The sequence below is a fragment of the Mauremys mutica genome, chromosome 1 (genome assembly GCF_020497125.1).
Source record: "Mauremys mutica isolate MM-2020 ecotype Southern chromosome 1, ASM2049712v1, whole genome shotgun sequence".
NCBI lineage: Eukaryota > Metazoa > Chordata > Testudines > Geoemydidae > Mauremys > Mauremys mutica.
Window position 1 is genome coordinate 250,181,648 of NC_059072.1, and position 24,842 is coordinate 250,206,489.

The 24,842-nt window shown below is 41.4% G+C and overlaps 1 protein-coding gene across 3 annotated transcripts in view; it reads left to right on the plus strand.

Annotated features, from left to right (window-relative positions):
- Positions 1 to 13,618: 13,618 nt before the first annotated feature.
- NCK2 (NCK adaptor protein 2) overlaps positions 13,619 to 24,842 on the plus strand; it is a 157,257-nt gene continuing 146,033 nt past the window's right edge. The window contains exon 1 of one of the 3 annotated variants that reach the window (XM_045006655.1): positions 13,619 to 13,667. The gene's annotated coding sequence lies outside the window, so the exon portion shown is untranslated. Of the gene's footprint in view, positions 13,668 to 14,376; positions 14,446 to 22,913; positions 22,936 to 24,842 lie in introns of those variants that run through there. The other 2 variants (XM_045006649.1, XM_045006662.1) reach the window with 2 other exon arrangements.

Sequence of the window (24,842 nt, forward strand, 5' to 3'; positions counted from 1 at the left end):
AGGTGCCCCTGGACTGCAGGATTGGGGAAAGAATAAGGAGAATGCAACCACTCCCACCATCATTCTTCCCCCTGTCCTTCCCACCAAGAATGCCCCTTCATGGAGTGGAACCTCTCCCTTCCCCTCTGCTTTAGAAAGAGTTCCAGTGTCAGCAGCTGTCTATGGAAGCCCTTTCAGCTTGGGCCCAGATCCAGAAAGGGACTTAGCCTTTGCGACTTAGGCACCTAGGAAATCACAGGAACACTGAGACCTACAAAGCCTGAGCTTGGCACCTAGGCTCCCCCTACAATGCATGGGGAGAAATAGGTGCATTAGAATACGTGTCCTAAGCCCCACCCCTCTCACAGAGATAGACAGCTATCTCTGCTAGCGATCCATGAACGGGAACCCCTCTCCTGGAGTCAGACGATTTAGACACCTACGTCATTTCTAGTAAGAAAGAGTTAGAGGCTTACCTCACTCCATACAAAATGGTGATCTTATAACTTTTAGCCCAAAGGTTAGAGCACTCACCTGAGGAGTGAGAGTCAGCCTCAATTCCCCCCAATCCCTGAGTGGGAGAGAAGATTTGAATAGGGGTCTTTGACCACTCAGTGATGTGGGGTTTCCTCTGTCTCTCCTGGTGAAGCTGTTCCACTGTGTATCAATAATGAAAGAATGATAGGAGAAGCAGGGTCGGCTCCAGACCCCAGCGCGCCAAGCGAGTGCTTGGGGCGGCATGCCGCGGGGGACGCTCTGCCTGTCGCCGGGAGGGCAGCAGGTGGCTCCGGTGGACCTCCCGCAGGCGTGCCTGAGGAGGGTCCGGAGGTCCGCGGCTCCGGTGGACCTGCTGCAGGCGTGCCTGCGGATGATCCACCAGAGCTGCGGGACCAGCGGACCCTCCGCAGGCACATCTGCAGTAGGTCCACTGGAGCCACCGGACCGGCGACCGCCAGAGCACCCCCCGCGGCGTGCCGCCCTGCTTGGGGTGGTGAAATTCCTAGAGCCAGCCCTGAGGAGAAGGGGCCTTTGGTATACTACCTCCCAGGTGGGTGCTCAAAGTCATTCTCACTTTTTCTCTCTCTCTCTGGCCCAATGACTCTTTACAGATTTATACAAAGTGGAACAGCTTCCACAAAAGAGTTTGAGAGAGCACCATATCAGAATAGCCCACCATAACTCACTCTCCGCAGAGGTGGGAAAACCCTTTTCAGATCTTTGCTCCCCCTCAGGTAGGGCGGGGAATCAAACCTGCATTCCCCATGCAGGTAAGTGCCCTGACTAGTGGGAAGAAAGTTACAAGGTGGTCACCACTCCCTTTGAGTAGGAGTTTTGTGGATTGCAGTGGCACCTAAATCTGGGGGTTTAGGTGCCTCTGTATCTTTGTGGATCAGAGTCTTGGTTCTGTCCTGATAGCAGACTGATGGAGAACTGCAGAGACATAGGACCTCTACACTGACAGCCTGGACCCCCCAGCAAATTGCCTGTGATCCACATTTTTCTCAAGGAATCTATGGCTTATGGTAGCCAAACCTGCTGAGGAGAAGGGCAAATCCCCCCTCTTTCCCCTGATGAAATGATCTCAGAGAGAACTATCAAGAATAACCAATATTAATATAAAGTAAATGAGATGCAATTAGTGCACTGGAATAATTAGTTGATTATGCAATCCATGAGGGCCACTAGGCCCATTCACCAGGCATACTAAATTTACCCAAAGAAGAACTTAGATGCTCTGGTGCTGGCCACCATAGAAAACCCTAAAAATGTGCAAAAATGTGACAAGCTAATCTACTTGTGTATAGTTAAATATGAATGCATAGGTAACAGTATTGCGAAAGTTAAAATCAGGAATATAACTTATTGTTAGTATTGAGTCGGGTCTGTCCATGCAATAGCTAGTAGTGGAGCGGCTCTGACATTATATATGCTCTAACATTTGCTGTAGTAGAGCTGCTCTACTTGCATCAGCTCTTTTGAAGCAGATCAGTGTAAAACTCTAAAAATCAATTCTGTAACCATATTGTACAACCTGATTGTTTTATGCAGCTTTTGTGTGACAGCTAAAATTAAATTTATATTAATGTACTTAAAATAATAATTGATGGACTCTACTGGTTATCAGTTTCACTTATAAAGCTATTAACTTTTAAAGTAAAAGAAATCTTACTTTATCTTAATTTCATTTAATGACTTACATTAAAGTTTTTCATATTGTTACACAGGAGGCAGATTCCTAGCATCAGGCTTTACAATCAGTATTTCCACTGTCTTTTCAATAATATTTATATTTGACCCAATAATTTTATAGAACTCAGGTTACTTTGATTTTCTATTATACATAGTAGTTTAGCAATTTGAATTATAATTGGTAGCGTTACAGGACAATCTCAATTTCAATCATATATTATTTCTTGACTATTTTTTTCTTTCAGTTAAATCCACTGTTAATTAGTTACAGCTGTAATTGATTGTACAGATGCACTCTTCATTAATTCCACAGTGGTGACCAACGTTATTTTTTGAGTGACAGCAAAATTCCATAGTGCACAATATTTTGCAGTAATTATGTGCATTGGAAACAATGGTTCATCACACTGTACACCTGATTGGATGTCTTTACACTTTTTTTTAAATGAAGTTAATTTATGCTGAATGGTTTGCCAATGTAACAAAACTTGTTTAAAAAGAATACCCAAAGGAGAGTTTATCATACATTACTTTATAAAGTATGTCCCTGTACCCAACACTACCAAAAAAAAAAGTTTAATTTACAAAGAGTGGAGTTTTGTTTTTGTGACAGAGTGCTGGGAATCTGCAATTGAACCAGAAGGCTCGTCACCATTTAACTAGTTAGACCACAGGGAGGGCCTGATGAAGGAGAGGAGTCCCTGATTACCCGATCAGATTGGGGCTGGGAAGCTAATGAGTTAACTGCCCCCTTAACAAGGAGACTGGATAAAACAGCATAGTAGAGGGAAGCAGGGTCCAAAGAAAGGAAGGAGAGCAGGGCCTGACACAAGGTTGCCTGCCAACTGTCTAACTGCACAAACATCCTTGCCCTCCCCCTTCCCCAAGTCCACGCCCCTGCCCACCACTTCTCCGAGGCCCTGCCCCCTCTCACTCCAGCCCTCCTACCTCAGTCGCTTGTTCTCCTCCATCCTCATTCACTTTCATCAGGCTGGGGCAGGGAGCTGGGGTGCGGGCTCTGACCTTGGGGCAGAGGGTTGGTGTGCAGGAGGGGATGTGGGCTCTGGGAAGGCATTTGGGTGCGGGAGGGGGCTCAGGGCTGGGGCAGGGGGGTGGGGTGCAGGAGCGGATTCAGGGTGCAGGCTCTGGGAGGAAGTTTGGGAGTGAGAGGGGGGTTCCAACCTGGGGCAGAGGGCTCTGGGAGGGAGTTGTGGTGCAGGAGGGGTTTGGGGTGCAGCAGGGGGTTTGGCGTGAGAGAGTTTGGGTGTGGGAGGGGACTCAGGGCTGGGGCAGGGGGTTGGGGTGTGGCGGGGGTTCGGGGTGAGGGCTCTGGGAGGGAGATTGGGTGCGGGAGGGATCTGGGGTAGGGGGTGCTGGAGGGTTTTGGAGTGCGGGCACCAGCCAGGTGGCGCTTAGCTCAGGTAGCTCCTGGAAGCAGCGGCATCTCTGGCAGTGGCTCACAGCTGCCAAGAGGCTCTGTGAGCTGCCCTTGCCTGCAAGCACTGCCCCTGCAGCTCCCGTTGGCTGCGGTTCCCTGTTCCTGGCCATTGGGAGCTGTGGAGCCGGTGCTCAGGGCAGGGGCAGCACGCACAGACCCCCCTGGCCGCGCCTCCTCCTAGGAGCCACTGCCGAACATGTCACCGCTTCCAGAAGCAGATTGGAGCCAAGGCATGTAGGGAACCTGCCTTAGCCCCACTGTGCCGTCAGACTTTTAGCAGCTTCAAATCTCCTGGATTGGCTTCGGTAGCCTCCGGGAGATTAAGCCTGATTCTGGGAGACTCCCAACCAAATTGGGAAGGTTGGCAACCCTAGGGACAAAAAGAGAGGAGACGTGCAGCTCACGAAAGCTCATGCTAAAATAAATTTGTTAGTCTTTAAGGTGCCACAAGTACTCCTGTTCTTATTGTGAATACTGTGACTTCACTACTCTGTAAAGGTGGTGGAGTGAAACACTATAAATAAACTTCCCAGTGGTATCTACAAAAGGGAATATCTCCAAGCAGTCTGTGTGGAGCTAAGAGGACAGGAGAGGTGACACCACATCACAATAGTCTATCATGTTAAAAAAAATTAAAAACTGTGTGGCCCTGTGAAATTTATTGAAATTGGATTCTTTATCATGCGTACATGGCAGGTTTGATTCTTACAATTTCTCTATAGCATTGTTTGCCAGATGTAGAAAGGTAGAAAAAACCTGGCTTCTTTGATTCCTTCTCCTGCTTAGATTTTGAACATAGCTGCCTTTCATTACTTTTTTTTTTTAATTGTTCCCTCTTGAAATGTGAAATGCAGGTTATGTTTTCAGTCTGTCCCCTGTGCTGGACAAAACAGATGTAGATGTGATCCTTGTAGGATGAAGATTGAAGCTTAGTTTACTGATAGCTGGCAGCCTGAAATATGTATTCTAATATAAATTGATGCAAGGAATGAAGCCCATAACAGTGCTGGAATTTAATAGTGGTGGATTTCTTAAAATATCCAACGTAATTCATTGCCAACCCCAAGCATCCAAAAATCATGAGTCGAGACTCCAGAAATCATGACTTAAAATCATGATTTAAAAAAACATTGGGTTCTTTTTTATCTGCATGCTGGTTTCTAAGCTCTGATGGGTCAGGTTTTCAAACTTTTCTAAAAAATAATTGGTACTAGAAACATTTTATTAAGGAAAATTGCATTTCTTGTGTAATCACATGACTCCAGGAGCTGATGCTTTACAATACATACCAAATACCATGAGATTCTTGATAAAATTGTGAGCTGGCAATGCAGAACCTTACAGGAAATATGGGCAGAGGCCATTTCTATGATTAGTCATCACTTTTTGTATGGGAGTTGTAAAGGCTAATAAAGGAGTATATGTTCCCCTCTAAATCTGTATTTCCCATTAATATTGACTAGTGTTATTCAGGCTGAAATCCACTCCCAATGCATAAAGTTGATTATTGGTGCCTTTTTAAAATATAGTTCATGCAAAACAGGTGGGGAGATGAAATCCAACCCAAGCTCATTGTGCAGGGCTGCTGTGTAGCCCACTGTTGCCACATCGAGCAAACATATAGACTGGAATAGTAGCGCCTCCATGCCATTAGTATAGGATCCTCTGGCTACTGGATTCATATCAGTGTGGATCTGTGGTTCCTCTCCAGCCCCACTTTCATTATGGCTTTCTACACCAACCTGTCACAGGCCAGAGCAGAAATCCTTTCAGTGGCATTCAGGGGCTGGATAGGCACCCTTGTGCAGCTGCTCTGTCAGTTCCCCATTAAGTCCCCCAGGAAGCCTGTATCATGGCTTAAGAAGTGTTACAGCTTTATTCATGAGTGAAATGTAGCTGGCCCCTTATTTTCCTGAGCATATGTGATCTGTAACTCAGTTGAGGGCACTAATTCTATGTAGTCAAACAAAATGTTATTGACCTCTTTAAATTACTTTAAGAGACCTGTTGTATTCTGTTGTCATGGGTAAAGATCTCATATAACTGTTTTTCTACTAGTAGGGATGTTAGCTTGGAGTCCTGAGTAAATTCCAATTTTGCTTACCTAGCTTGGAAAAGATCCTGAGCTCAGACATGAACCAGGAAGCAGCAAAAAGACCCTTTTCCTACCTGACTGTATTCTCTGCCCTCACACTGGAATTTGATTAGCCCATCTGCCTGCCTTCTAAGTATCAGTCAGTGTGCAGATCCCTCGCCTGAGACAATGCTTAAGGTTCCAGGAAATGGAAAAGAGTAATGAGTAGTTACCCTTTAGACCAACAATGTCTTGGACAGCATTCCTTCTTAGGGACTGATCCTGAACACTCTTACTATTTCAATGGAATCAGTTTGTAAGGGCTTTTGTTTTATCAGTACAAAATATACTGCAGGTGTAATTACAGAGAGATGGATAATTTCTGCTGTAGTTAAGGTTGAAGCTAAACTGCCTATTATAAACTCAATTTTGACCCTTCCCACCACACCCAATCCTTCGTATTATTATTTTTGAGTGCTGTAGTGTGTTAGGTGCTGTACAGAGGAATATAATACCTGCACCAAGGAATTTATAATCTAAATTAAACAGACTATACAGTTCAGCTATACAATACACCAAATAATGGTTCAAAGTGGCATACATATCTTAGATATTTAAATAGATATCATAGATATTTTAAAGTACAGTTTTGAAAAGCACATTTAGTTTTGGTGAATTAATATTCATATGATTTGTGGAGGGAAAGTGTTTTAAGGAGGGATTGAAATGAATATATTGTCTTAATGCAAAAGACAAAATTAAGGTATATTTAATTATATTAAGAAATAAATTTTTAAAGTAGGTTTTCCAAACTGTGGGTTATTATGACCCTCAAAAGGGTCATGGAAGGGGTGTGGGATAAGTAAAAATGTAAAATTTAGTTTAAAAAAAATCAATAAATGTAAACTTATTTTCTTTGGCTGCCTCTGAAGGAGAGGTAGTCAGCTGTAGTTGCAGAAGTTTGAAAGTTCTCATCCCATTTCATCCTGATATCTCTACAAATCAAGTTTCTCTTTTGATGGGGGCGATAACAATGAAGTATTTCAATTGCCTGTCTGCTGAAAATATCTCCAAATTCAATGGTCCGTGTTTCATTAGCAAGGCAGGCTAAACCACCATGTTTAATTATATTTAAAATGTTTCATCTTGAAAATTGAAGTTTACTTTCTGAAACATTATAATTAGCTGTTATTTCTGAAATGGCTATTGTTAAAAATTTTGCCTGCTCACTGTTAGAATTAGAATTTAGTGTAGAAGGCAGTCAACAACTCAGAAAGTATGAGAAACCCTGCTTAAGCATAAAACGAATACTCACCGTAGTGAACACACATTATTGTGAATAAAAAAAGTAAAAATGCAAAAAAAAATAAATCTTTGCACATACTGTATATAAAAATGGTGCAATCATTATGAAATAATATATACAAAAGAGAAAAGAGTATAAATATATAAATAGCATCTGGTTATAACTGTACAGTAAGAATAAAAGAGAAAACCCACTAGGCGTTAGAAAGCTCTATCTTCAATTTTGTTAAAAGAATGAACTACTGGACATGGCTACTTCCAAACAGGCTGAGGTTGCACAACATATGGACATCTTCCTGGCCTACATGAAAACAGTAAACCCATTTTCAAATTTGTGAGTTGCACAGTACAGTTATTTTTAATTGTCTTCATATTTTTATCTTTTTTCCTTTCACTTCTTTTTTCTCCCTCCTTGTCTTTCTTTATAGAGGTTTCTTTCTTTTAACTGTTTTCTATTTCATAGTTAATGTTACTTATTGCTCTTCATTGTTCTGCGCTAGGTTTTTTTCCACAGAAAACAGCATAGATATGGTCCCTGCCATGTAGAGATTCTATTTTAAGATCTAAGACATATAAATTTATTTATATTTGATAATGGATAAGACATGGCAACACCTCAGAGATCTGGATCTTTTCCAAGCTCTGCCACTAGTTGCCTGTTTTACCTTTGTTGAGTCACTTACACCATTCCAGCTGGAAAATGACCTAGAGCATGCTCCCCATCGGCCAACAGGAGGTTTTGGTGTGGACTTCAGGAAGAAGTCATTTTACCAGATCCCAAACTTTCTTTTCCAGGGCCGCCCAGAGGTGAGGGCAAATGGGACAATTTGCCCCAGGGCCCCGCAAGGGCCCCCATGAGAATATAGTATTCTATAGTTTTGCAACTTTTTTTATGGAAGGGGCCCCTGAAATTGCTTTGCCCCAGTCCCCCTGAATCCTCTGGGCGGCCCTGCTCTTTTCAGTTTTGAAAAGCATCCTGGTCCAATTCACAGATGGACAACAAACATATTCTGTCTGGGTTTTAGTCTATTGGCATCACTGATAAAAAAAAAATCACATATAGGTTTCAAATAATGGCAACCTCTTAAACAATTCACTATTCCTGTCCTTCAGAACTGCCCCTTATACAAGCCAATGTTATACACTGATCTATCTTTAAATTGTTACGGTATAATTTCATTAACCAGAGAGAGGGACACAAAGAAACACCAGACACTTGGAACAAATTTCAGAGGAGTACATTTTAATTTGTCTAATCTAAAAAAGAAACTCCTTTTCAGAAACATCATAATTGTCAATGAAATTAACTAAAACTTTGAAAGCCTATTCTTTTTTTCTCCAAAGAAAAATCTGGACCTTAGATGAAATATGTTACCAAATATTAATTGCAATGGTACATAATTCCTGCTTAATACATATGCTTAACTCCCACTCCCACTACAGGGAATTAAGTGGGCACTACATGGGTAGAACATATCTGTAATACTCAATTAGTTACTGCTGAGTCACTTAAGTATACTTGTACAATGATTCTAATTCAGCCTGACAGTCACAGAGCTGCTTTTCTCACTTGCTGCATGACTGTTGTATCTTCAATGACATTTACAAAAAACACTGGGGAGGAGAGTGTCCATAGAGCTGGAAATATTTCCAAATTTTTGTATTCAGTTTACCAAACAACTTAAAGATGCTATAATTCAGTGAGTTAAATTTATCAGCAGATGATATTTTATTATGATAATTTATATCATTATCTTTTTCAGTCAGGTGCTAAAATTCAATGTGTTTCTGTAAGCAAAACATTCTTGTCTTTTGGGCTTCAGAAATGTCAAGACCCTTGACTCATTCGTTTATCTGAAGGTGACAGCCCCGCGAAGTATGCCTTTTGAACCTTGTTCAAAGCTCATAACTAATCTTTCCCATTGTTTTGGAATTCAAGATACCATTGCTAAATGCCATGACTCAGACTGGTATAATAATATAGTATGATCTTACACTTATAGTGCCTTTCTGCCAAGCACATTAGGATCCTTCTGGTTAACTCAGTGATACTCATAGTTCAGTGGTTCAGGAGCCAAATTAACAAACAACATTACCAAAAAGAGCCACAGTAGTGTGCATTCATTGTTTCATTTACTATTTTTATATATAATTCTCACAGCAAAATGACTGACCAAGTATTATTATTATTTTATCAACTACAATTAGTTAATAACATAGTAAAAGCATCCTGATTGGTTAACAACTTATATTGGTTAATAATTAAATGACACAATTTTAATGTAATGTGCTGCAATGAGGTACAGGAAACACATTAAAAAGTCACTTGCGTCTCTTGAGGCTCAGTCTGAGTATCACTGGGTTAACTATAAAGATTCAAGAATCACAACTCCCAACACAGAAGTGCAGCCACCTCATAGATGGAACACTATAATTGTCTAGCACACAGCAACAGTACACAAGAGTTTAGTACAAGAAGTGAAGAACATAGAATCCAATTGAAACTGCAGAAGGAAATGTAGGTAGGCAGAATATGTAATGTTACTGATTGTTCTTTATTGATCTCTATGTTCCTCACAGAACACAGCATATATATGGGCCATGCCCACAAATGATTAGGGAAGAATCCGTGGAGGTTTTTCATTATCCCATGAGTTTAGTTTGGATCTGCCTGTGACAGGATTATGTATTATTGTCTCAAGAGCCAGGAAAAATGAACTGGTGAGAGAATGACTGAGCCAGTATTGGTAAGTGCACAAGCCCTCTTTCCTAATAGCAAAATGTAAATTTAGTTAAAATAGTGTAGTTATTAAGTTATTGTAGCATTCATAGGAGTATTACTGCATAGTTGCAAAATGACTTTTATTATAACTTGGTTTTTACTTGCTAAGCACCCAGTCCTGCAAGTTACTCCACAAGGCCAGATCCTTCCACGGCATAGAGCCCCAATGACTTACCAAACAGGCAGAGGGGTCTGCCCCCACAGAAACAGTTCCAGGATCAGGTCCCAAATCATACCTTTTCGAAACAAATCTTCTAGGGTGAAATTTTCCATGTTTTGCTTCTGCCCAAATATGGTGGGGTTTTTTTCCATTTTATTTTATTTTATTTTTCATTTGTGGAAAATCCCTTTAGCCGTTTCTGACTTATCAAAGCTTAACAAAAAATTTATCCTGATACATTTGTTTACAAAAATGTGCCACTGAATATGTATGCAACGTACCCGCGTTCTATTTGTTATGAATGCATCCCTACCTTAATACAGGTTGTATGCAGAAAATGACAGAACTTTTCTTTTAAACTTCCAGCTTATGTGTAAGTAGTCATTACTGAGGAATGCAGGTTTTGCTAAGTTTACAAACTTTCATTTTAAAATTAATAGTAGCATCTATCACTTACCCAGTTCTCTACTTCTTACTGCATAAATATTAACTAACTAATCACCACAGTCCCCTAATGAATAAGGTTGTATCATCACTATTTTTCAGATGAGAACGTTGAGACACAAAAAGATTGTGACTTGCTCATAGCTAGGGCCCTACCAAATTCACAGTCCATTTTGGTCAATTTCATGGCCAGGGGTTTTAAAATTAGTCAATTTCACATTTTCAGATGTTTTTATCTGCAATTTCACAGTGTTTTAACTGTGGGGAGTCCCAATCCAAAAGGCAGTCAGGGTGAGGGTGTTTGTCAAAGGGTGGGAAGGTTAAGCCGTGCCCTCCCTGTGGTGGAGGGTGGGTTAGCAGCTGAAGCTGTCAGCTGTGGGGGCTGACAGCTGGAGCCAGAGGAGATCCCGGATGTGGGTCTGACCCACCCCGGGAGTAGCCCCTGCAAGGGAAGAGGAAGTCTTGTCCCTCCCCATCCCCGACTGGGACTAGCACTAGATTTCATGCGGGGGATTAGAATTCACATTCCATGATGTGTTTTTCAGGGCTATGAATTTGGTATGGTCCTACCCATAGCCCAGGAGTGATCAATACCTAAGATTAGAACTCAGGGGTTCCCAGCTTCTAATCCTGTATGATCATTGTATATAGATGCAGTGTTGCCAGCTCTCGTGATTTTGTCATGAGTCTCATGATGATTTTTTTTTTTTTGTTTAAAACCTCAGCTTCTGGAGTCAAGTAGATATGTGATGAATTCAGCCTTCACTCTTAAAGAAAAAGTAATTTTGTAGCCCTTGTGGCTGTGGAGATAGCTTCAAAATGTGACCTCAGTGGACCCTAAAGGCTCAAAAAGCAGAAGGCAAATAAAAAGAACACCAAATCTATTGTTTTTATATAATCGCATGGTTTTAAAGCCACTCTCATTTTTTTTGAACATTTGGGGTTGGCAATATTATGAGTCCTGCCAACCCCTTGGGTTCCACCACCAGGAAATGGTGCATACCCCACCAGATAAGGCCAAAAAATTCTTGGGTACTAGGACTCAGGCATAGTTTGAGGAGGATAGAGAAAGGTGCAGTTCCTTTACTTCCCTCCCATCGCTTGCTGGTCCACTTCTAAAACTAACACTGGAATTATTCCATCTCCCTCCCACCCCACAATGCACAGCTCTAAGGCAAAGAAAAGGAGCTGAATTAACAGTGTGTGCAGCCAGAGCAGTGCTGCCCTGGAACCTGAGTGCTATTTAAAGGGGAGAAGGCACATTTGTACCTTTCAACTTCCCAAGGTCCAAATGCTGTGGGATTCCCTTCTTTAGTGTAAATAACCTTGCTATAACTTCAGTTTCAGAATTCTTTAATTTTGATTCAAATTTTCAGCAGTAAAAGTGAGGGGACACCAAAGTTTTGTGCAATGTAAATAACTTTGGGACAAAAATGAGTGATGTTCATTGAAAATGAGGGGGATATGAGTAGAGAATGAGGGAAGAACACAACCGCACCAGTCCCTCTTACCTATCCCATAAGCCCCCTACCTAGCAGTATTAGCAGCCTCAACCCCCACCCACCTTCCAGTAGAGCCAGCCTCCCCTACAGGACTCCAACCAGCAGCTCCTACCCTGTTATCACCTACCCCTACAAAATAGCCCCTGGTTATTCCTGCATAGGGTGGGGCACTGATGATTTGCTGGTATTTTGAGAACTGCAGACCCCAAAAGGTGAAGACCACTGTATTAGACCATGCTGCCTCTCATGTGTAACAATGAGTTCATTCTGACTCCTCTGGTGTTAGTAGCAAAACACCCATTGACTTCTATTGAAGGAGGATTCGCCCATAGTTATTAACATTAAAAAATGCTGATCTGAGCATGGGCAATAAACATTTTCATGATATGTTGCAGCATGCACTTAAGATTTGGCCTAAATTTTCAATTATTTTAAACATTTATAAAATAAGACCAACAGACATTTTTTTCCATTTAAAAGTGTCTATAACATTGTTTGTTTAAAAACGTTCTCCAGACAAACATATTTGAAACCCCAACATTGCTTTACTAAGAACATTAAAGTGAAAATGACTCTAAAGCAAAATGAAATTGATATGGTAGTGTTAATGATGTGGGCAAAGACATTTGTTTTATTACAATATTTATAATTGTTAGTATCAAACAATTAGGAGCTAAATCCTGCCAATGCCTCTATCTGGGTGGAGCCCCACTGACTTTAATGGGGCTGAGTGAGAACACGTCACTGAACCTACAGTCAGTGCATGCATTGACAAAGGGGTTGCTTGACTCATTTAAGGTGTATCTGGCATGAGCATTTCTACCTGGCACACTTTACTCAGTTAGAGATGCAGTCATAACAGGACCGGTGTGTTGCATACTTATGCAGTGGTATGTCTTTTGTGGAAAATGTCTCAGTGATTTCAGAAGTTTTCCTGTCTTGCACACAGTTTTTTGTTTTTGTTTTGGAGAGGGGAAGAGCATAGGAGAACCTAGGAAAATTTAAATACAAAAATGTGTTAACAAAATATAGAAGTTGAATGTTTACAATGGCAAAAAAGCCAGGAAATGCAAAATTTATGGTTCTCATGGGAAGCAGCAATGCTAATTTTCTCATACTACACGTTTTAAACTTAATTATTTTACTGTAGCATCCCAACATAATTCAAAATACTAGATGTGTAATAATATGGACACATTAAAGTTATGAGGATTTAACTCAGGCATTTCCTATTTTTGTGCTGTTAAAGTCACAACTGTGCTATTGCAGTAACCATATTTTGCATTTAATTTCTTGCACAGAGGCAGCACTCCCATTACCTTTTAACTAGGGAGCTAGTGTATTCCCGATCCGCTCCAGTCCTGCCTCCAGGAGGCAAAGCTTCTGCAAGTGACCTCATAGACTTGGCCAATCCGCTCGATTAGACGCTGTGATGCTATTCCTGAAAGTTCCCTTCCCTAGGGTGGCACTTCGGGGAATAACATTGAATGCTTTCTATTTTTAGTGGGCAGGCCAAGCGCTTTGTCCCCAGCCCTGCCTGCTAACCCCAATTCAACTTGTCGGGAAGGAGAGGGAAACATCTGCAGTTCAGCAGGAGACATGACTGAAATCCTCTCGAGTGAATCCCTGACAAAGGATGTGTTAGGCAGAGTGTCCCTCGCGAAGGACGCCTTAGGCACCTATCACGCTGCCAACTCCGTAGCGCTGCTAGAGTCAAAAAGAGGGTGGGTGGGGGGACGGCTTTGTGCGGCTCCATCTTTTCTCTCTCACACCGTCTCTCTCAGTCGCTCCAGGTCAGTTTTGCTCAGTTTACGGTTAGAGCGACCTGCTCTGGCTCCCCTCGCGCGGGCACACGCAGCCTGGGCTCGGCGAGGCTCGGCCCCCTACGCCTGGGGCAGCACAGCCCGGGCGACCCAGCTCCTCCTGGGCCTCGGCCCGCCCCGGCTCACAGCGCTCAGGTGTGCGCCGGCGAGTCCGGGTCCGGGCCCAGCCGGGGGCTCGATCCTGGCCGTCCGAAAGCTTTAGCGGCTCCGCCCTTAGGAGCGGGGCCCGGACCCCCCCAAACTTTGCGGGCGGGCGGGGGGAGGGAAGGAGCCGCCCCGCGCCCGCCCAGCCCCGCTCCCGGCCGGAGCGAGGGGGAGTCCAGGGTCCCGCCCCTCCCGGCCGATCCCGGCCGCGGCTGGCAGGCAGGAAGGGAAGGGAAGGGGAGGGGTGTGTAGCGGGGGGAGGGGCCGTTGCTGCTGCTGCTGCCGCCGCCGCCGCCGGGCTGAGGAGAGGCAGGAGCGCCGGGGCCTTGGGCACGTCCGGCCGGCCCGGGGGAGGGGTGAGGAAGAGGAAGGGGGAACTCGGCCCCTCACGAGGACGCAGCCGCCCGCATCCGCCGGGGAGGGGGCAGAGCGCGCGGGGGAGCCAACCGCCGCCGCCGAGACAAAGAGCGGAGCCCGCCTGGGAGACCCCCCCCCGCCGCCGCCGCCGCCGCCGCCGCTGCTGCCATTACTGCTCCGCTCCCGCCCCGCGGCCGGAGAGCGCCGGGCCCCCGCCCCGCCACGAGCCAGCGCTGCCCGGCCCGAGGTGAGAGCGGGGCCCGCCGGGAGGGGACGGCGCCCGCCGCAAACTTGTGGCGGCCGCTGCTGCTGCTGGGGAGTTGGGCGGCCCCGGGGGGCGCTGCCGGGCCTAGATCCCCCTTCCCCGCTCGGGTACCGGGCCCGCAGCCCCGCGCGGGGGGAGCCCCAGGGGGCGGGACTCGGGCGGGGGCGGCGAGCCCGGGGCGGGGGGGGGGGGTTCGCTGCCACGTTCGGTCGCTGGGTCTGCGGGGAGGCCGCCCGGTCCGGCCGATGGAGCCGCCGCACAAGCGCCTCGTCCTCGCGGAGTTTGTGTGTGTGTCTGACAGCTGCTGCTGCTGCTTTGTAGCCGGGTCCGTGCTGGGGGGGACGGGGCAGGGCAGAGCCGCGCGGCGGCTGCGTCTCTAGCCGGGCTCTGGGGCTCCGCCGGGCTGACCCCGGAGGCGAGCTGCTTCTAACGTGGCTTAAATTAAGTGCAGCCCAGGTCTCGCGGTGTAGCTCAGAGCCCGACAAGCAAAGGGGCAGAACACAATGCTCAGCTAGGACTCCAATGATAACCCCGTCAGTCAAATAACCAGTCTTAATATGGCCAGTTCCTGATGTGATGATCAATCCCGAATACAGATTGTATGAGTATAATAAAAGCAAATCGGCAAAGGCAAAACTGATTATTTGCATTTCTGTTTTTAATAATTTCAGCATCTGCAATTTAGTAGGAATATTTAGCCTAGGTCAAGTAGCACCTAGTACTTATTTCATCTTAAATGTTAAAGTTTACATTCTAATGGAAAGTTGGTATCATGTAAAGTTTTCAGAAGAGTTTAATGTGGTATTTGAAACATTGACAAGCATTAGTATTAAAAAATTAACTATCATTTGTTTACTAGGAACTCCATTTTTATATATGGTAATACATGTTTATAAAACATGTTTAGAGAATATTAGATCCTTTGTACCTATTTAATAAGTCAAACCCAGCACATGACACAATTAAAACAAACAAAGCCAAAACAACCTTCAGATGCTACAACATAGGAATATTCTGATGTTTATATTTGGTGATTTTAAACTTTGCATATATATCTAAAACTGTATTTCACTTTTGTAGAAACTGTGTTACATTTAACGCCATTAAAGTCAGTACATTGTAGTAGGCTGATACTTCTCATTTATGTTAGTGTTATGGTAGCTAGACTAATAATCAGTAATTCTGAGCAGTCTACAGTTGCTGGGGACGGGGGATCAAAATAATACCTCAATTAAAGATTTGATTTAGGTTAATAAAAAACAATCCAAAAACAAACCTACAGATATCCTTCTGTGAGACTCTGTGTGGGCAGAATAGGTTAGTAATTCAGGTTAGAATTGCAACGTTGATTAATCTTCAGGTAATGTAGTTTGTATGGTATTTCATGTCTCCTGTTAGGGGACCATTGCACTGTAAATAGCTGTGTATATTGAAAGAAGTTGTGAACTAAATATTGAATTTAACTTAAAATTGTTCTTTTTTTCCTGTGTTGGTTTAAAAATTTGAGCGCCATCTACATTTTTTTAATTTAATTTTGCCCTTTGTGTATCTAGATTCCATTTCTGTTTCTACTTTCTTATTTGGGCTGGAGTGGTAGTTGTCTCTGAAGGCCATACTATTGCTGTAGCAGCTTACTGAACAATAGGAAATCAGACTTCTTTTCAGTGATGGCACAGTAGTGTTGTCCTAATGCCATATATACAAGTTAGCTCTGCCATGTTTGGCTTCTGTTCTCCAGAACTTGGGCCAGTAACTTAGAATGGAGGAGAAGTCTAGGTTTTTAAGTGCTTACCAGATGAGAGCTTCTTAGAAAGGGTCTCTTTTTAGCTTTACAATATTGCCTCTGGGAAGTTTCATTACCCTGCTGTCTGTTGCAACTGCTCTTAAGCAATCTTAGCCTGTCATCACTGCTTAGGAACTATGATGCCAATACGTCTTATATTTGGATTGTAGACATAACTGTAACTATAAAATAAGATTTAGGTAGCTTAGTGATTTTAGTGCTTCTGAAAGATATTGTCTTTACAACTCTGAAAACTGAAATCTTCTGTCTGACCCAACCAGTCAGGTTTTTAAGTTTATATTTCAAGTTTTGCTATCCCACCAGTATTTTCCCAATGGAGAGCGTTTCAGTCTTCATAACTATTCCTTGTTTTCTTTGCTGCGACTTTCAACAAGGAGGCCAGTTGTGCAGAAGATATTTGTGAGTAGGGGTGGAGATTGGAGGCACTCTTGCCTACTATCATCCAGACTAAAATTTGCAAATAATTGTTTATAGGTCAGTGAATAGCCTTAAGATGGTAAACATTTTGACACTGCCTGTGTCAGCTGTATTTGAATCGTTGCCCAGAGGTGAAAGGCATATTCCAGCTTCTTGAGCCAGATAATAATCTTCCAAATCTTCTTCCCCTTGCTCTCCTGCAAAAGAAACAGAGGTTGTAATTAGTCGTCTACCTTCTGCATGGTTCCTTATATTGACCTCTGGGTAGTAGGTGTCTGATAAATTTGAAACTCCAGCATCTCACTGGCTCCTGTAACATAGGGAACTTACTATCTCTTCTTTTCCCCCCCTTCATTTCCCTTGAAAGCCTCCTGATAGCTCTCTGGAGTTGGGTGAGGAAAGGTCCCTGCCAGTCTACATCTCTCCCAGCATCTCCTGGCTGCTGCAAGGGGAGAGAGCAGGACAAAGGTCTGCTATTCTTTTCTTCCCTGTAATTTATTCTTATTGCGTTCTCTTCCACTGTTGATAACTGTTGTATATTCCTTTGCTGATATCCATGGCTTTCCTCAGCAGCAGCCTAAAATTTGAGATTCCAGCAGCTTCACTTTTGGCTACAGTTCTGAACAGCAATCGTGAAACTGACTAGAGTTGTCTATTTCCACCAAGAAGCAGATGTGTTAAGAGTTACTCAGGGTGCTGCTGCTTGGCAAGTTGTGAGCTGCAGCAGCATCAGAGCTGCCTACAGACTCATGGAGACAATACTGTATTAGTGTACATTTGGCTCAGGGTTGAAAGGCTGTCTTTAGGCCCACTTATCAGGGAAAACTTTCCACTTAACCTGATAAATGGATTTTTCAAGGCATGGTTGTAGTCATTACTTTTTCTATGTTAGGAATTTTATTTGTGGAACTAGTCAAAAGATTTGAAGTAATTTCCCAGTGGTTTGCTATACATTTAGTTTCTCTAGTGTTTTTAGTTTGAGTTCAAAATGAATTTAGTAGTAGTGAAAGATCCTGGATAGACCTCATTGGACACAGTGCTCCATCAAAATAGCTCAGCTCATTTTTGGAGGGCTAGCCTCTGGGGATGGGCGAAGTTGCTGTGGAGGAGAGCTGCTTTTTCACTTCCCTTAAAGGAAAATACCTAAAGAAAGTGCATTTTCTTTTTATCATATTTAAGGTATGCATAAATACCACAATTCCTTCAGTTTCCATAGGGTGAGATGTTGTAAACACTCACAAGTTAAGTGGGGTGGTACCTCTATTAATATTTGGATGGAATATCTCCATGGAAAACTCAGCTGTTCTTGGTTATTTAGTAGGTAGCATTATTTCCTCTAAGTGCTGACCTACACGGCGAGTTGCTATGTGGCAAACCAGGGTGAGACTATAGCACACACCAGCTTGCTGTTCAGTAATGTGTCCTGTGTGGACATTATTGCAGCACAGTTGAAGTCTTGGAGTTCAGCTTGGCTTGAAACTATAGTTTGCCAAGTCTCATACTTCAGGATTTTTGCTTGGCTAACTATGCTTTCAGGCCAAGTTGCACTCCAGAACTGTGTCCGCACAGGATGTTACTGCGTGGGAAGTTGATGTGCTATTCACAACCTGACTTGCTGTGCGGTAACTTGATGTATAGAAAAGCCAGTCAGCTAAATCAATTTCCCGTGCTGGTACGGCACTGTTATGAGATACCATTTTCTGGAAGAGATATTAAACAAGGTCCCGATGACTTGTGGTCATTAAACAACCCATAGCACTTTTTGCAAGACTCTGAGTGTTGACCCAAGTGTTCCAAGCCAATTTCCATTTTAGATAATTCCATTTTATCTACCGAAATCTGCATGCAGTTGCTATTAGATACATTAGCCAGTTTATCATAAATTATTCTGTAGTGGAGGTCTGTATAGGTAAACTGATGATATATTTCACTTTAATAGTGGGTGAAGCAATTCTTTATGGTGTTTAGTTTTTTAAAGTGATTTGAAATTTCTCATGCTGAAGGGGCTACATAAATGTATGATTTGTTATTTTTAATTAATACAAATGAAACAAATTCATTTATAGTGCATGAAATGGAATAGAAAGTTGAATTACAAGAACAGATCTGTGTAAAGTATTCATCTTCTACATAGTAGATGAATTTGTTTCCATTGTTAACAAAAGAATGCATCCTAAATTTTGAACACATGAGAAAAAACACTTCTTGTATAGCGAGTTGGTTCAACAGAGTGCATTTTTAAGATTTAGTATGCTTTATTAAGTGTATAAGCTCAAGTGTGGATACATTTTTTTTATTAGCAATTATCAACATTATTAATTTAAAACTGTTCTAAATATGCATAGAACCAAGAAGAGTGTACCAGCCACTTTACTGAAAGTGCTGAATTTGAAAAATACTGAATGTTAGGTAACTAACCAAGAATTTTTCATAAGTGTCCACTGTATTAGGTAGGCTGTAACAGAGTGTTTTGTGAATGTCAGAAATAAGCTTTATATGGCAATGTGATTTTCTTTCCTGCCTGGTGGATGAGGTCAGCGTCAAAACTGACATAGGTTTCAATGTGGTGATATTCACAGTATAAATACATACAAGTTGAAGTAGGTAAAACTCAAGATGACCATGTAATGGTCTAGGAAGGACAACTTTCAAAGTCTTATAAGGAATGTAGATACAAATATACATTACATTAAATTTTCGAACTTAGACACTATATTAAATACATAGAAATCAGAAAAGTGTTTCTTCAGCAACTTTAGCCTCAGCCATGTTGCACCTGTGAAGTATTTTAGGTAACTCTTTATGACATGCAATGCAGATATTGAGGTATACAGTATGTTGAGTATGGTCAAGATCCATTGATCTAGGAAACATAGTATAGGTCTGCTTTTCAAATCAGGGAGGGCCCTTTGAAGTGAATGCTTTTATTTTTAAATAAATGTCTTTACTCCTGATTGAAAGGCAGGTTAGGAGCTAGGATATGGTCTATAATCTGTCAGTAGTGCAGTAAGTCTCCTAGCGAACAGCTTGGATACTGTGGTGGGCAGCACACCTTCTCCTTTTTGCCACATTGTCAAATGATTCTACTTGGATTATTTTTTAAGTGCTCATAATGGGTTGGATGCTGTACAAGACTTGGTTCCTATCTCAAATATCTTCGTTTGAACTGATCAACAATAAAAGAAAAAGCACTAGCAGACCTAAAGGGACATTTTGTTTTACAAATTTATTTATTTAACTTTGTTTTTTTAAGAAGGGGAGAGTGATAGCATTTTTCCTGATGTGGGTTAATATTTTGGGGACGCTGAAAGGTCCAGATTATTTGTGGCTGATTTTTATTTTAATAGAAAAAGGGATACAGGTGGATTTAGAAGCTTTTTTAAGGGACAGAGATTGAGGACTGTGTTCAGTAAAGCAAGTGCACTAAATCCCATCCTTTTTTATAGTATCTGTTGGGTTTCTATGAAACTGAGCGGGCGGAAGCCCGCCCAATGCTAAAGGATCCCCCCTCCCAGCCTGAGATCTACAGGACCTCAGAAACCCACTAATTTGGGGGGGACAACTAATAAAAGAACAGGGACAGGAGTGCGGTCAAAGGGTCATAAGAAGGGAGCCTGATGGGGACACCGAGCAGAGAACCCCGGACAGCGCCCACTGCTCCTCGAAGGCGTCAAGGGAGCCAGTGGACGCCGCCCAGAGGAACTCCACCCGGATACATGAACGGACTAAGGACCGGAAACAAGCCCCACAGTTGCAGGAGTCTCCATTGGCCAACCGCCTCTCCCTGGTCGCGTAGATGGCCATTTTAGCCAGGGCGAGGAGGAGGTTGACGAGGAGGTCCCATGACTTTGTGGTATGTGGGTAGGTGCTTTTCATTTTCTCAGCTGCTAACAGCTTCTGCTTTATGCAGGAGTTGGCTGCTTTCCTTAGTAATGGCAGCAGTCTTCTTACAGTAGCTGTGGGTCAGGCTGACACAAATATGGGTATTCAGTCCAACTTGGAGCCATCAATGGGAAGATGGATGGGGGGGCGGGGTTTGATAAAGGGAAGTGTACTGCTTCTTATGCTGCAGCAAGAAGCTAGATTCTACTAGCACTGGAGGTTGCTAGCTGCTTAGTGCTGAAAGTTACCAACACTGATCTCCATAGAAAAGGACTGAGTTTGTTTTTGGAATGATTGCATCTATCAGCTATAGTGTCTTTTATTTATTTTTAAAAGAAGTCATTAAATGTTGAAGAGCAGCTGGCTGTTCATAATTGGCTTAGATAATTTTGAGAAGAAAACATTTTTTAAAAATTATATTAAATATATCAAATTATATATGTTATAAAGATCTGAACAGCAAAGAAATACCATGTTTTAAAGGCTTTCATTCCATATGGTTCCCAAAGTACTTTAAAAACTATACAACATTACTTCAGTCATCACTGAAGTTTTAGCCACCTCTGTGGTAAAATATATCAGTTTAACCGCCCTTAGCCACACTACACTAGGAATATAGGGCAGAAAACGAAGACCGCTAAATCCAGTTGACATTACAGGAGTAATTTAGGAAGGCGGAGTTTAACTTACCATTTTAATAATAATTTATTTTGAACTTCTATCTAAGACTATGAAAGTATCTTAGAGACATTAATGAATTAAGACTGCCACTTGCTGAATCAATAGCACCACTTCTTAGAGGAAAACTGAGTACAGAGCAGAATGTATCCTCCTTAGCTTTTAGTTCTGGTGAGATGACAACCCAATGTAGTATACATGTAGGGTCTTCCCCTTCCTTTCTTCAAATTGCAGTGTGTGTTGATTTGGTGTTTTCTGTTTCTCATCTTCATTATACATCTTGGTTGACATCCAGTGTCAACCTAAATGAATGCAGTTCGAAAGAAATTCAGTGCTTAGTTGAAAAGCTGGTGCCATTTTGTATAGTGACCAGGGAAGGATTTTTCAACCTTTCAGTGCAAAAAACAGTACACGTATTTGTAGACAACATTTTGGGGCCTCACTTTGTTAATCTGTCATAATGACAAACCACATGTTCATTTTCCTGGCCGTATGATGTACTTCCAAACATACTAAAAGGGTTATTAAATTTCACAACTATTGCATGATGAAGTGGCAAGGATTCTGGATTCTATGGAGTGGAAATACAGATGTCTATAAGTTAATGTTGTCCCACAACTTAGTAAAATTTATTGTAGAATTCTTTCATCTCTTCAGTGGAGCAGAAATACAAGATCCTATTGTAATTCAAAGTTTGCATTTGTCCAACAACTAACGTATAAAATTGGATTGGCTGGAAAAAATGCTAAATTCAATAAAATTGTCATTGAACATTTACTTTTGCCAATTAAAACCACATTTTGTTTCATTTTAAGACTCCCTTGTAATCAGTTTAAAAATTTATTAGCTGTTGCAAATGTGTACAATATTTACTTAACTCCCTTTTAGAAAAAGTATGAAGCAGCAAAAATTTGAGCATATTGTGTCAGAAGAAAGCATTTATTTGCTTTATTTAAAATTTTTGAAGTGTTGGCAACATCTAGTCAGTGTATCAACCTCACTCTTCAGTTTTGCAATTGAGGGAGGAGCAAGAAGCTGACACGTGGAGGTCATGGGAAGGAGAGGAGAAGAAACCCAGCAATGATACAAAAGTTCCTATTTTTTGTTGTTTAGCTTTGACTAACATTTATCAGTAAACTTACAGCTTCAGTTGGGCATCTCTTTTGGCTTAAACCAAAACTCAGAAGTTTTGTAAACCTAGAAAAGAATCTATACATAATGACAGCGTAACTTGAAGGCATAGTACTTCAGTATGTACTATTGCATGGCAACTCAGTTTAAATAAGACGAAACTGACAGTAGTATACAGGTTTTATGGTACAGTTGTGTATTCTCTTACCAGTGAAAAATGTCGTCTATGCACCTTCTGTAGCATTAAAGAATTAGAAATTGGTGGCATCTAGTTGTTGCAGTTACCCTCTTCCCATTTGTTCTGTTTTATGGTACCATATCCTTTGTTAGTCAGCCTTACACAGATTCCCCCATAATCTTGTTTGACTTACTTTGTCAAATTTATAGATTTGTAAAATAAAATATGTTGAAGTCAATGATTATTTTTTTCTTTTCTTGTCTCTTTTCAACAGGCTTGTGTTTTTAAATTAAAAATAATGACAAAATGGATACAATATTATGGCTACCAAAGGAAAACAGTGAGAATTTCAAGAATAAAGGTTGAATACAAAAATATTTAAGTAAGCGCTTAATGTTAAATATTTTCTTTACAAGGAATGTGAATCATTAAGAATCTAAATTTACCAAGTGCTCCCTTTTTTCCAGTTTTTAATTTTTTGATTACTTGTCACTGCTTAGCTCTGTCGGGTTTTGTAGTCACTCTGACACAGTGCTGCAATTGTATAAAATATTTCTATTGTGAACTTACTTTTACATTAAATTTTGAATTCCATTTAACATCTGTAAAGAGGAAAATTAACGCTACTATCTCAAATAATAAACATTATAATAAGGGATCTGCCCTCCGCTTGACACTGAATGATTAACATTTTCTTACATCAAAAGACTGTTTTATAATATTGAGGATTCTGGATGACCTAATTTGAGAATATTAGGAGTTTAATTAGATATCTGTGTAAGGGTTATGTAATTTGTGTTTGTTTTAAAATTGGGTTGTAATCAAGCTTCTGTTTAGCACAAGTATCAGAAGATGACCCATCTTAATAAGCACTCAGGCTATTAAGGGATGCATGTGGAATCTTAATGATCTGAAATTATATAGTATCAGAGGGGTAGCCGTATTAGTCTGGATCTGTAAAAGCAGCAAGAGTCCTGTGGCACCTTATAGACTAACAGACGTATTGGAGCATGAGCTTTCATGGGTGAATATCCACTTTGTCGGAAATTATATAGTCTTACTTTAAAAGAACACTATCCTGTCCATTAAGCTGTGATGGGTAAAGTTGTTTGCATGGCTGATGTGCATTTTTTTACCTTTACTGTCTTGTAATATCATTGTTCATAGCTATTTTATAACCTTTTGCTCTTTTTCTGTTTTAAAGATGTGGATATTCATTTAACTAAATTTTTAAACTTTTTTCTTTCCCCTCACAGAATTGGGGAATCAGAAAGATAGTCTTACTGTGATTTAAAAGCAGTGTCAAAACATTCTTAATTTTTCTTTATCATTTGCATCCTAATTAGCACATTGTGACAGTGATCTGCGAAAACTTAGGCATTTTATGCCTGGTGAGTAGTCCTATTGAAGTGAATGGGCCTACTTAGTGTGTAAGGTTAAGAACTTTTGAAAATCTTCGCAGGATCAGGGCCCAAGTTGCATCGTAGATCAGATGTTCTCTAGTCATGCATTCTTTAACTTGTCAAAGTGCATATGCTAAGTTGTATGATGAACTTTTGGTAGCCATGCAATTTAAGTAATCAACTTATATTTACAGCCAGATTCTGTACCCCTGCATAGTACCTTGCGATTGATTTAATGGGATTGCTTGTGGAGTGAGAATACCCTTACTCATTAAGTACTTTCAGAATCCATTAAAGAACGTGAATTGATCAAAGAGGGCTTAATCCAATGCCTGCTGAAGTCAATAGAGAAAGAGAAGGATTAATAATTGGGGGGAAAATAGGAAAAGGAACATTTTCTGTACTATATGGATGATTTAAAAAAAAAATGGAAAACTAGGCAAGGGCAAAACATAGGCAATAGATTAAAAAGCAGAAAAATTAATGTGAAAATAGGTATTGGGTTTTAAAAATTGAAAAAGATAAATTAAAATAAAACAGAGCAAAATAAAAAAAATAAAAACCCATTTAAGTTGACCCATTCAGTGGTCCTCTTAAGTCTATGGGATTGTTCAGAATGTACAGTATAAAGATATAAGTATGTAAATCTTAGCGGGCTCAGGGCTGAAGAAATTTTATGATCTTGAACACTGACCTTCCAAAGAGTTCCCAAATCTTTTTATTTTCTAAATGGGATATATTAAAAAAAATCACAATAGATATTTTAAGTAGATTACAAAGACTTCTTTCCGATCTCCGACAATTGTTAAATTCCTTTAATTTGTCTTTCAGAATAGGTCTGGTCATGATCTATTTTTGTTCTTTGATTTCCTTTTTTTGACTACTG